General features: G+C 38.1%; 1 protein-coding gene across 2 annotated transcripts in view; it reads left to right on the top strand.

The window, feature by feature from the left end:
• exoc6b (exocyst complex component 6B) overlaps positions 1 to 9,964 on the top strand; it is a 113,756-nt gene that overhangs the window by 11,154 nt on the left and 92,638 nt on the right. The window lies entirely within an intron of this gene.

Genomic DNA, 9,964 nt, shown 5'->3' with positions numbered 1-9,964 from the left:
TTAAAGAATTTGCCACTGACGATTCAAACGCGAGTTTTGATCAGTGTAGATTAGCACTTGTTGTTTATCATTTCTTCAATCACAAATGCAGACATGGTTTTATGTTTGTGTGGTGCTATGCAACGCAACATGTAAAAAGACAGTATAAGTCATTATAATCCGTAATTATGTCCCCACTGGATGCAACAAATGGCTCGTTTATAATGGGTTTTTAATGTTTTTGTCTCGTCGCTCCTGGACACGGCATCACAGTATGGTAAGGGGCGTAACATTTCTGTCACACGCTTGAGGTATTCGGCCAATCACAACGCACTGGATAGCTGGCCAATCAGAGCACACCTCGCTTTTCAGACCGTTGAGCTTTGTAAAAATCGACGCGTTTCAGAAAGGCAGGGCATAGAGGAGAAACAATGATGTACAGTATGTGGAAAATAATGTGTTTTTTTAACCTTAAACCGCATAAACACATTTTATTACACCAAGTACACAAAATAATGTTCTTTTTAGCAACATCATATTACCCCTTTAACTCAGAGATGACTATGTGCAGTATTCTTTTAATTTCAGAGAGATATGACATATGTAAGGGATAATCAATGGTTAGCCATGCATTAAAGGATTTTAAATGCACGACGTGGAGGCAAAGAACCGTTCGACGTGAAGCGGAGTGCATTTAAAATCCTTGTTCAGGCAGCAGCATTCAAGCGTTGTCTTATTCAACCGTAAGTGCCGTGAAGTGGACTTCACATGAAATTCCGCCATGATTTCAGTTCCAAGGGTACGTACATGTTACATTCAAAGGGCATATTTATTTACAGAGATATATTGTCACACTTCACACTTCTCTAGTAAGTTTCGTCTGTGTGTGTGAAGACAGTAGCGCAAATCCGTGAATGAATGTTCCGAAGTGAAATAAACTTTAAAGAAATAAAGTTGAATGGAATTTAGTTTAATTAAAGTTGAATAAACTTCAACTTTACTGTTCAGTGCACTGATGCCCGACTCATTTTGGATAATAAAGTTTATTGTTAAATTGTTAAATGCCCTGCCTCCATTACGTATCTCTGTCACGTCATTATAAGTGTTTCATCACTACATTTGAGTGATCATTGCAAAAAATGTGTTTATGTATATATATTCTGTTTATGCACAGTATATACTGTATTCTATATATAGTACCAGTCAAATGTTTGCACACCCGAATGGGAAAGTGTCCAAACTTGTACTGGTACTGTACAATAATATACACAAAGAATATCGGCCGATATATAGATATCTGCCTTTTTTTTTTTTTTAAACTTCCTAATATCGGTATCTGAATCGGCCCAAAAAAACCCATATCGGTCGGGCTCTACTTTTTAACTCACAATTGCGAGTTTATATCACGCAATTCTGAGAAAAAAAGTCAGAATTGTGAGATAAAAAGTCGCAATTACCTTTTTTATTTTTTATTCACTGGTGGGCTTCCATACCGTTTAATGTTTCTCATATGCAACAGAAATGGCAGTGCGAGTTGAACAACGTGGTGGTCGCGCCAGTGCGACCGCGCACAAAATTGACTTGCACCGGCAGAAAAAATGGTCGCAGTCTGGAGCCCTGCTTTACTAGAATTTTAAATGTTTTGCTTTATTCTGTTCAGTTTTAATGACCGCAGCAACAATCAGGTACAGCTAAGCAGAGCAGAGTTTTGGCTATGGTTTCCTATGTGTAATGTGTTTGCAGTCACAAACCTCAGTAGAGAAGCAGAGACCAATTTACCACAAAGGTGCAGCCAGGTCCACACCCAGCTGAGTCACTGCAAAAACACACACACAAGATTACAATACAAGCCCCGCTGTAAAACTCTGAGATGCTTTTGAAGGTTGAAGGATGTCCAGTGGGCTATGGCTGCTTTAATTTGTCGAAGGTTTTTGTTTGGTGGTTCTAGGGAAGTGTTTAAAATAATTTTTTCCTTTTCTCTCCACAGTGGATTTGGTGGTTTACTAGATTAAGGCTTTGATAAGCGCTTAATGGCTTCCTCGGTTTTATACACAATCAGACTGCCTGTTGTTGTTTTTGTTTAGTTGATTTGACTTTAAATAAAAAAAAAAAAAAAATTAATTACTTGTGCACCCATTTGTCACTTGGTCCATATACATCAGTGCTCCCCCTGCAACTCCTGTTGGCATGTACGGAGCTTTATGCAAAAGCATTTTTTTGCACTATTTAAGAAACATATCCTATTAACATTTCACATATCACACATCCTATTCACATTCATATATCCTATTCATATTTGTGACACATAACCAAGATAATGGGGGGCTGCTACTTTCAACTGCTCATGTCAAGACATTTTAGTCATATTTTTAGACCGGTTTCTTGGTGCATCTTTAATTTGAATCTTTGTGATCTTTTAGTCTTGTGAACTGCTCTCTAATTAATTTTTTTAGATTTAAGATTGACATTTTGTGCTCTGCTGTGTGCAAGAAGTACTTGCAAAATCTGTGACGTTTGAACTAGAGGTTGGGCAACATTCTGTGTTGCTCATTGCTTTACTTCTGGCATTGCACTGCTACACTCATCATTTATCAGTCTGTTTCAGCTTGAATGGTTTATTTGTTTCTTACTCTCAGCTGTTGCACTGTGGCCCATCTCTGCCCTCACTATTGCTGCATTTAGACCCACAGAGGAATTTACAGTTTCTAGGGTGACTGCTGCTACCTTTTTCTTCTTTTTTTCAATCACACTCTCTGTCACCTCCCTCACCTCCCTCATGACCTCAGGTTTTTCTGTGCCGTGCCGTTCCTGGTATGTGCCTCTTTTTTAGCATGTTTCCATGCATCTGTGTTATCTCTTATCTGTGGTGTTGCTAGAGCGAAGGAGTTGTTAGTGATAGTGGTAACACTTTACTTGAAGGGGTGTGCATAAGACTGACATGACACCTTCATAATCATGACATGACACATGTCATGAATATGAAGGAGGTTTTATGCATGTTTATGACAACTGTCATTAAGTGTCATTTGCTCAGTTATGTCATTTTTAGTGCAAAGCTGACATTGTTTGAGATGTCTTTGTTATGGGCTATGGTTAGGGGTAGGGGTAGGGTTAGGTCAAATAATGTCATATTTGCATTAAAAATGACATAACTGAGCGAATGACAGTTAATGACAGTTGTCATAAACATGCATAAAAAAAAAAGTTGAATAAACTTCAACTTTACTGTTCAGTGCACTGATGCCCGACTCATTTTGGATAATAAAGTTTATTGTTAAATTGTTAAATGCCCTGCCTCCATTACGTATCTCTGTCACGTCATTATAAGTGTTTCATCACTACATTTGAGTGATCATTGCAAAAAATGTGTTTATGTATATATATTCTGTTTATGCACAGTATATACTGTATTCTATATATAGTACCAGTCAAATGTTTGCACACCCGAATGGGAAAGTGTCCAAACTTGTACTGGTACTGTACAATAATATACACAAAGAATATCGGCCGATATATAGATATCTGCCTTTTTTTTTTTTAAACTTCCTAATATCGGTATCTGTATCGGCCCAAAAAAACCCATATCGGTCGGGCTCTACTTTTTAACTCACAATTGCGAGTTTATATCACGCAATTCTGAGAAAAAAAGTCAGAATTGTGAGATAAAAAGTCGCAATTACCTTTTTTATTTTTTATTCACTGGTGGGCTTCCATACCGTTTAATGTTTCTCATATGCAACAGAAATGGCAGTGCGAGTTGAACAACGTGGTGGTCGCGCCAGTGCGACCACGCACAAAATTGACTTGCACCGGCAGAAAAAATGGTCGCAGTCTGGAGCCCTGCTTTACTAGAATTTTAAATGTTTTGCTTTATTCTGTTCAGTTTTAATGACCGCAGCAACAATCAGGTACAGCTAAGCAGAGCAGAGTTTTGGCTATGGTTTCCTATGTGTAATGTGTTTGCAGTCACAAACCTCAGTAGAGAAGCAGAGACCAATTTACCACAAAGGTGCAGCCAGGTCCACACCCAGCTGAGTCACTGCAAAAACACACACACAAGATTACAATACAAGCCCCGCTGTAAAACTCTGAGATGCTTTTGAAGGTTGAAGGATGTCCAGTGGGCTATGGCTGCTTTAATTTGTCGAAGGTTTTTGTTTGGTGGTTCTAGGGAAGTGTTTAAAATAATTTTTTCCTTTTCTCTCCACAGTGGATTTGGTGGTTTACTAGATTAAGGCTTTGATAAGCGCTTAATGGCTTCCTCGGTTTTATACACAATCAGACTGCCTGTTGTTGTTTTTGTTTAGTTGATTTGACTTTAAATAAAAAAAAAAAAAAAATTAATTACTTGTGCACCCATTTGTCACTTGGTCCATATACATCAGTGCTCCCCCTGCAACTCCTGTTGGCATGTACGGAGCTTTATGCAAAAGCATTTTTTTGCACTATTTAAGAAACATATCCTATTAACATTTCACATATCACACATCCTATTCACATTCATATATCCTATTCATATTTGTGACACATAACCAAGATAATGGGGGGCTGCTACTTTCAACTGCTCATGTCAAGACATTTTAGTCATATTTTTAGACCGGTTTCTTGGTGCATCTTTAATTTGAATCTTTGTGATCTTTTAGTCTTGTGAACTGCTCTCTAATTAATTTTTTTAGATTTAAGATTGACATTTTGTGCTCTGCTGTGTGCAAGAAGTACTTGCAAAATCTGTGACGTTTGAACTAGAGGTTGGGCAACATTCTGTGTTGCTCATTGCTTTACTTCTGGCATTGCACTGCTACACTCATCATTTATCAGTCTGTTTCAGCTTGAATGGTTTATTTGTTTCTTACTCTCAGCTGTTGCACTGTGGCCCATCTCTGCCCTCACTATTGCTGCATTTAGACCCACAGAGGAATTTACAGTTTCTAGGGTGACTGCTGCTACCTTTTTCTTCTTTTTTTCAATCACACTCTCTGTCACCTCCCTCACCTCCCTCATGACCTCAGGTTTTTCTGTGCCGTGCCGTTCCTGGTATGTGCCTCTTTTTTAGCATGTTTCCATGCATCTGTGTTATCTCTTATCTGTGGTGTTGCTAGAGCGAAGGAGTTGTTAGTGATAGTGGTAACACTTTACTTGAAGGGGTGTGCATAAGACTGACATGACACCTTCATAATCATGACATGACACATGTCATGAATATGAAGGAGGTTTTATGCATGTTTATGACAACTGTCATTAACTGTCATTCGCTCAGTTATGTCATTTTTAATGCAAATATGACATTATTTGACCTAACCCTACCCCTACCCCTAACCATAGCCCATAACAAAGACATCTCAAACAATGTCAGCTTTGCACTAAAAATGACATAACTGAGCAAATGACACTTAATGACAGTTGTCATAAACATGCATAAAAAAAACCTTCATATTCATGATATGTGTCATGTCATAATTATGTAGGTGTCATGTCATGATTATGAAGGTGTCATGTCAGTCTTATGCACACCCCTTCAAGTAAAGTGTAACCGTGATGGTTTCATACACTCAAAAGTTCGGGGTCAGTAGATGTTTTAGAAAGAAGTCTTGTATGCTCACCAAGGCGACATTCGTTAAAAAAAATTTTCCTGTCTTTATTTCATAATTGTTTGCTAAATTTTTTTCCCCATTACTTATTGGACACATTCTTACTGATGCTCTTATACTGTCACAAGTGATTTTTGCAAAGGCACAGAATCTCTGCCAATCTCTGTGTAAAAATAACATTATCATTATGAGTAATTTTTACCTCCTTGTAATTTAGCTCTGAATCTCAGGTGAAAATGCCATTTTGACCCCCCTCAACAAACAGTGGATTACTCCGTAAATATTCATCCATGACATTTATTATTTTGGCTTTCATCCCTATACATGTCTGTCCTTCTTCAGAAAAAATATGAGCAAAATCCAAAATTTGAGCTAGGGAAGTTTTTGAAATTTGGTTGATTTGACATGGAATGACCCAATAGAATTTGCCTTGGCTGAACAGACCCATAAACTTGTTTTGTGCTTATTCTAGTGAGAAGTTGAGTATCTTACAGCTAATCACATCATGTGAGCATGATCATTGCTCTCCCATTCGATCAACACAACAGTCTTAGTGTGCTAGAAATGATCATGCTAGAATTGTATTTGTAGGTGCTTGTTGGTTAACTTTATACAAAAATAAATCCCTAAGTGAAAGGTTATTTGAGCACTTGAGATGAGACCGTGATCGAGTCATGAACTGCAGTGACTGCACACTCTTCCCTCTGTTAGACAGTGATCAGATTTCAGAATTTAGCCAGTGTACTGCGTACGACTATTTCCTCTTTTAGAGCTTCTAACGTTACCATCAGAGAAGGATCTTGTCCAGGGTCAATAAAGCAGAAACTGAGGGCCAAACTTTGTTCAGGACATGTTTGCTTTCAATGTATGAGAATGCAGAGACCTCATGAAATAAAGTTAATCTCTAAAGCATTTATATTATAAAAGCAATTGTTGTGCTGCAGTATGTCCATGTTTAAGTGATTTCCACAATAAACTACTGTACACATTCATTTCCTATATTCCTGTAGTTTTATTATTGATTATGAATTCTATTAATTAGTTGTTGCAGCCATAGTCAGGGAATGAGGGAACAGCCAGGGCCTTAATTTTCTGCCAAACTGATATGACTGACATTCAGATATTTCAAGCAATTCAGCATTTGCTTCTATTTATGGTCTAGTATATGGCTTTTTTTTTATCTGCATTTTTGGCCCAGAGATCATTACTAAGATCATATCATAATGTGGCCTAGTGTTGTTGAATCTGTCATTATAGAGGTCGACCATATACATAATATACTGGTAGACATTTTCGATTGTCATTTCTCCTGTGGTTAGTGTAGTCACAGTGCCAAAGTGTCAGTGGTCAGTACCAGTAGTACTGGTGAAATTCCACTGCTCTTGGTACCAGATTTGGTACCATAGCAAAAATACTGTAACAGTTTTATTTCAGTGTTTTTTTGGCTCTCATACAGATATCTCTCAGTTGCAGCCATCTGTATTAGCTTTAATCTGTATTTAATGCATACAGTGAAGACTAGACAGTGTTTTTTTTTTACACATTTTTGTCTCTGTTGAACTCAACTACCTGGTACAGTAAGTTTGAAAAGATAAAAGTACAGATCATTAGGTATGCTATTACATCATAGACAGAAAAGTGCACTGCTATTGTTGGTGTGAGGTGCTGACGTGTGTTTGTGGGGCTTCTAAGTTTAGATCCTCTGCTCTATTTCCGATCCATTCTGTTTCCCAGCTGCCATTGAGCTATCTCTAGATTTCAGTCAGCTAACAGGATATGACATAATAGCACACATAAGCATAGGTTTTCCTTAAGTTAGTCTAGGGCAGGGGTAGGCAAGTTCGGTCCTAGAGCGCCGCAGTCCTGCAGAGTTCAGCTCCAACCCTGAAAACAAAACTCACCTGCCTATAGCCTTAGTAATCCTGAAGACATTGATTAGCTTGTTCAGGTGTGCTTGATTAGGGTTGGAGCTGAACTCTGCAGGACTGCGGCTCTCTAGGACCGAACTTGCCTACCCCTGGTCTTGGGTGACGACAGTTTGCAAAGGAAATGCTGTGAATAGGAATGTTGTGTAACAGGTCAACAACACACACACACACAGAGCTCAGAGAAATGTTGTCATTCCTAGACCAAATGAATTAGGCTGTATTTGTTCAAACAGATCCAGTATAATCTAACAGTAATATAGAAATGTCATTACAATTTTAAAGAACTGTTTTTCTGTTTGAATATATTTTAAACTGTAGTTTATGCCTGTGATGGCAAAGCTGAATTTACAGCTATGTTTTTCAGGAATGGAGACACAGATGGCCTTCAGTTGGTCATTTTATGACACCCTTGGTGTTCATATCAGAGCAGAAAAGCAGAGTAATTGCAAAGTAATGGTCCATTGATTTGCTACAACAGATTTCTGGACATTATGGCTTTTCAGTTAAGTGGCATGTTTGTGTGTTCTCATTTGCAAGTAAAAAATGACATTTTTGAAAGAGAGTGTGTGACATGTTTAAGTGGAAACGGCTTCTTCGTCGTCGTCGTCTTCTCTCTCTCTTTCACTCTCTCTCATATATCCGTTATTTCTCTACCAGGGAGTGTTGGGAAAATGTCAGGCTCCAGTTTTTCTCAAGGAGGGTATCACATTTCAGTTTTGGGAACGTCACCCTGTTTCCCAATAATGGTTGTAACAATGGGGGCCAGAAGTGATGGCCAATTAAATGTGATTATCTGTAAGGAAGAGTCTGGACAATGATGCCTGATGCTTATTATTATATATTTTTTAAAGTAACTGGACTGAGAGGTGTCCTTGAGCCAGATGCGGTAGAGTCTCACACAGCTGGACCACTCCAGCTGGGCTATTTACAATTTGTTCAGCTTTTTGTTCCCATCCCTTTACTTGTTTTTGTGACTCTTGCTAAGGGAGTTGTGCAACACAGATTATTGAAGATGACCCTTACTTCCAAAATGTTTAGTGGTTATATTTTCTTTTCTTTTTATTAGTTTTTTTTTAAAACTTATTTTTAAATTAACATTATTCATTAAATCTTTTTTTGTTGCTTCGTTAGAATGGTGTCTGATGAGACAGGAAGCAGTGGGAGGAAAGAATCGGAAAAAGTACTTTGAGTCAAGATTATTACACGATTTATCGATGCACATTATACATTTTTTCATAATCCCGCATAAATATCTCCTCATTGATGATGTACATCATTATGAGGGCTGGCCTATCCAGCATGTCTCGATTGGAAAAAAAATCAAGTCATGCCAGATTTATTTTGAGAATGTGGTTTCTGTTTTATAACGACTTTTAATAGTTGTATCAGTCAGTGTTGAGTATTTGAGGCATTGCATGACTAATTGGAGCATGTCTGCTCATTTGTCTGCCCCAGTGTTCTTTTTTTCCTGTACAGTGCTCACATTTCCTTCCAGCGTCTTCCTCTAGATAAAAATGCTAAATTCAGGTTGGGAAGTGCTTTCACCTTGCAGCCCTGGATTTGAGGTGTGTTTACTGTGTGTTGTGGAGGAAGCCATCAGTGACGTCAAGACTGTGCTAATGGACGACATTTCCTGAGCCACAGGAAGGCTGTGCTCAGGTGAAGCCATGTGCTGGTGTATTTGTGTCCTGAATTAGTCTGTATTTTACTGAAAAGGACATAGCTTGTTTCCCTGACAGTCCTCCTCACTATGACATTGTCTGTTAATCATGGTTAATTTTCATATGATGATAAACTGCTCTGGGCACTGTCTTTATTGAGAAGAACACCTTAGAACCAAACCGAATTTAATCAGATCTAATCTAATTGTGTTCTATTGTCACTTGTACTGGAAACTTGTTATGGACCTCAGTCTGGTGTGTAAAATTAAATATGGAATCTACCAGAAAACATGCTGTGTGGTATATAACTTTTTTTTGTTTGCAGAGCTGAATATGGGATGAAACTGAATATATTTTCAAATAACCCTTGCTATATGCTGTGTTTGGTCTGATTTCAAATGAAAAAGAAAAATATATGCACTTACAAATTGTTCTGGGATTCATCTGAAGTTCCAAGCTTCTTGAGGAGTGTTTATTTCATATCTTCTACTGCCATCTAGTGGTAAACACCTAGTGTCATCGCCAATGGAGAACGATTTGACTTTTTACAGAGACTTTAGGCCCAATCCCAATTCTATTTTATACCCCTTCCCTTTCCCCTTCCCCTAAAAAAAAATATTCCCCTAAGAATTGGGACACCACTACTATATGTCACACGTCACCATACGTCGTCTAGCTCCTACAATACACACACACCTATACTGGTGTGCTCGTGTGCATTTGAGCCTTTTATTACCGTTCTATATAAATGCGCTCCTTACTGACACACACACACACACACACACACACACATACACACATACACACA

Source organism: Sinocyclocheilus grahami, unplaced genomic scaffold (assembly GCF_001515645.1).
Source record: "Sinocyclocheilus grahami isolate Dianchi unplaced genomic scaffold, SAMN03320097.WGS_v1.1 scaffold24.1, whole genome shotgun sequence".
NCBI lineage: Eukaryota > Metazoa > Chordata > Actinopteri > Cypriniformes > Cyprinidae > Sinocyclocheilus > Sinocyclocheilus grahami.
Note: the sequence above shows the minus strand (reverse complement) of the source record. Positions and strands in the feature narration are given on the sequence as shown.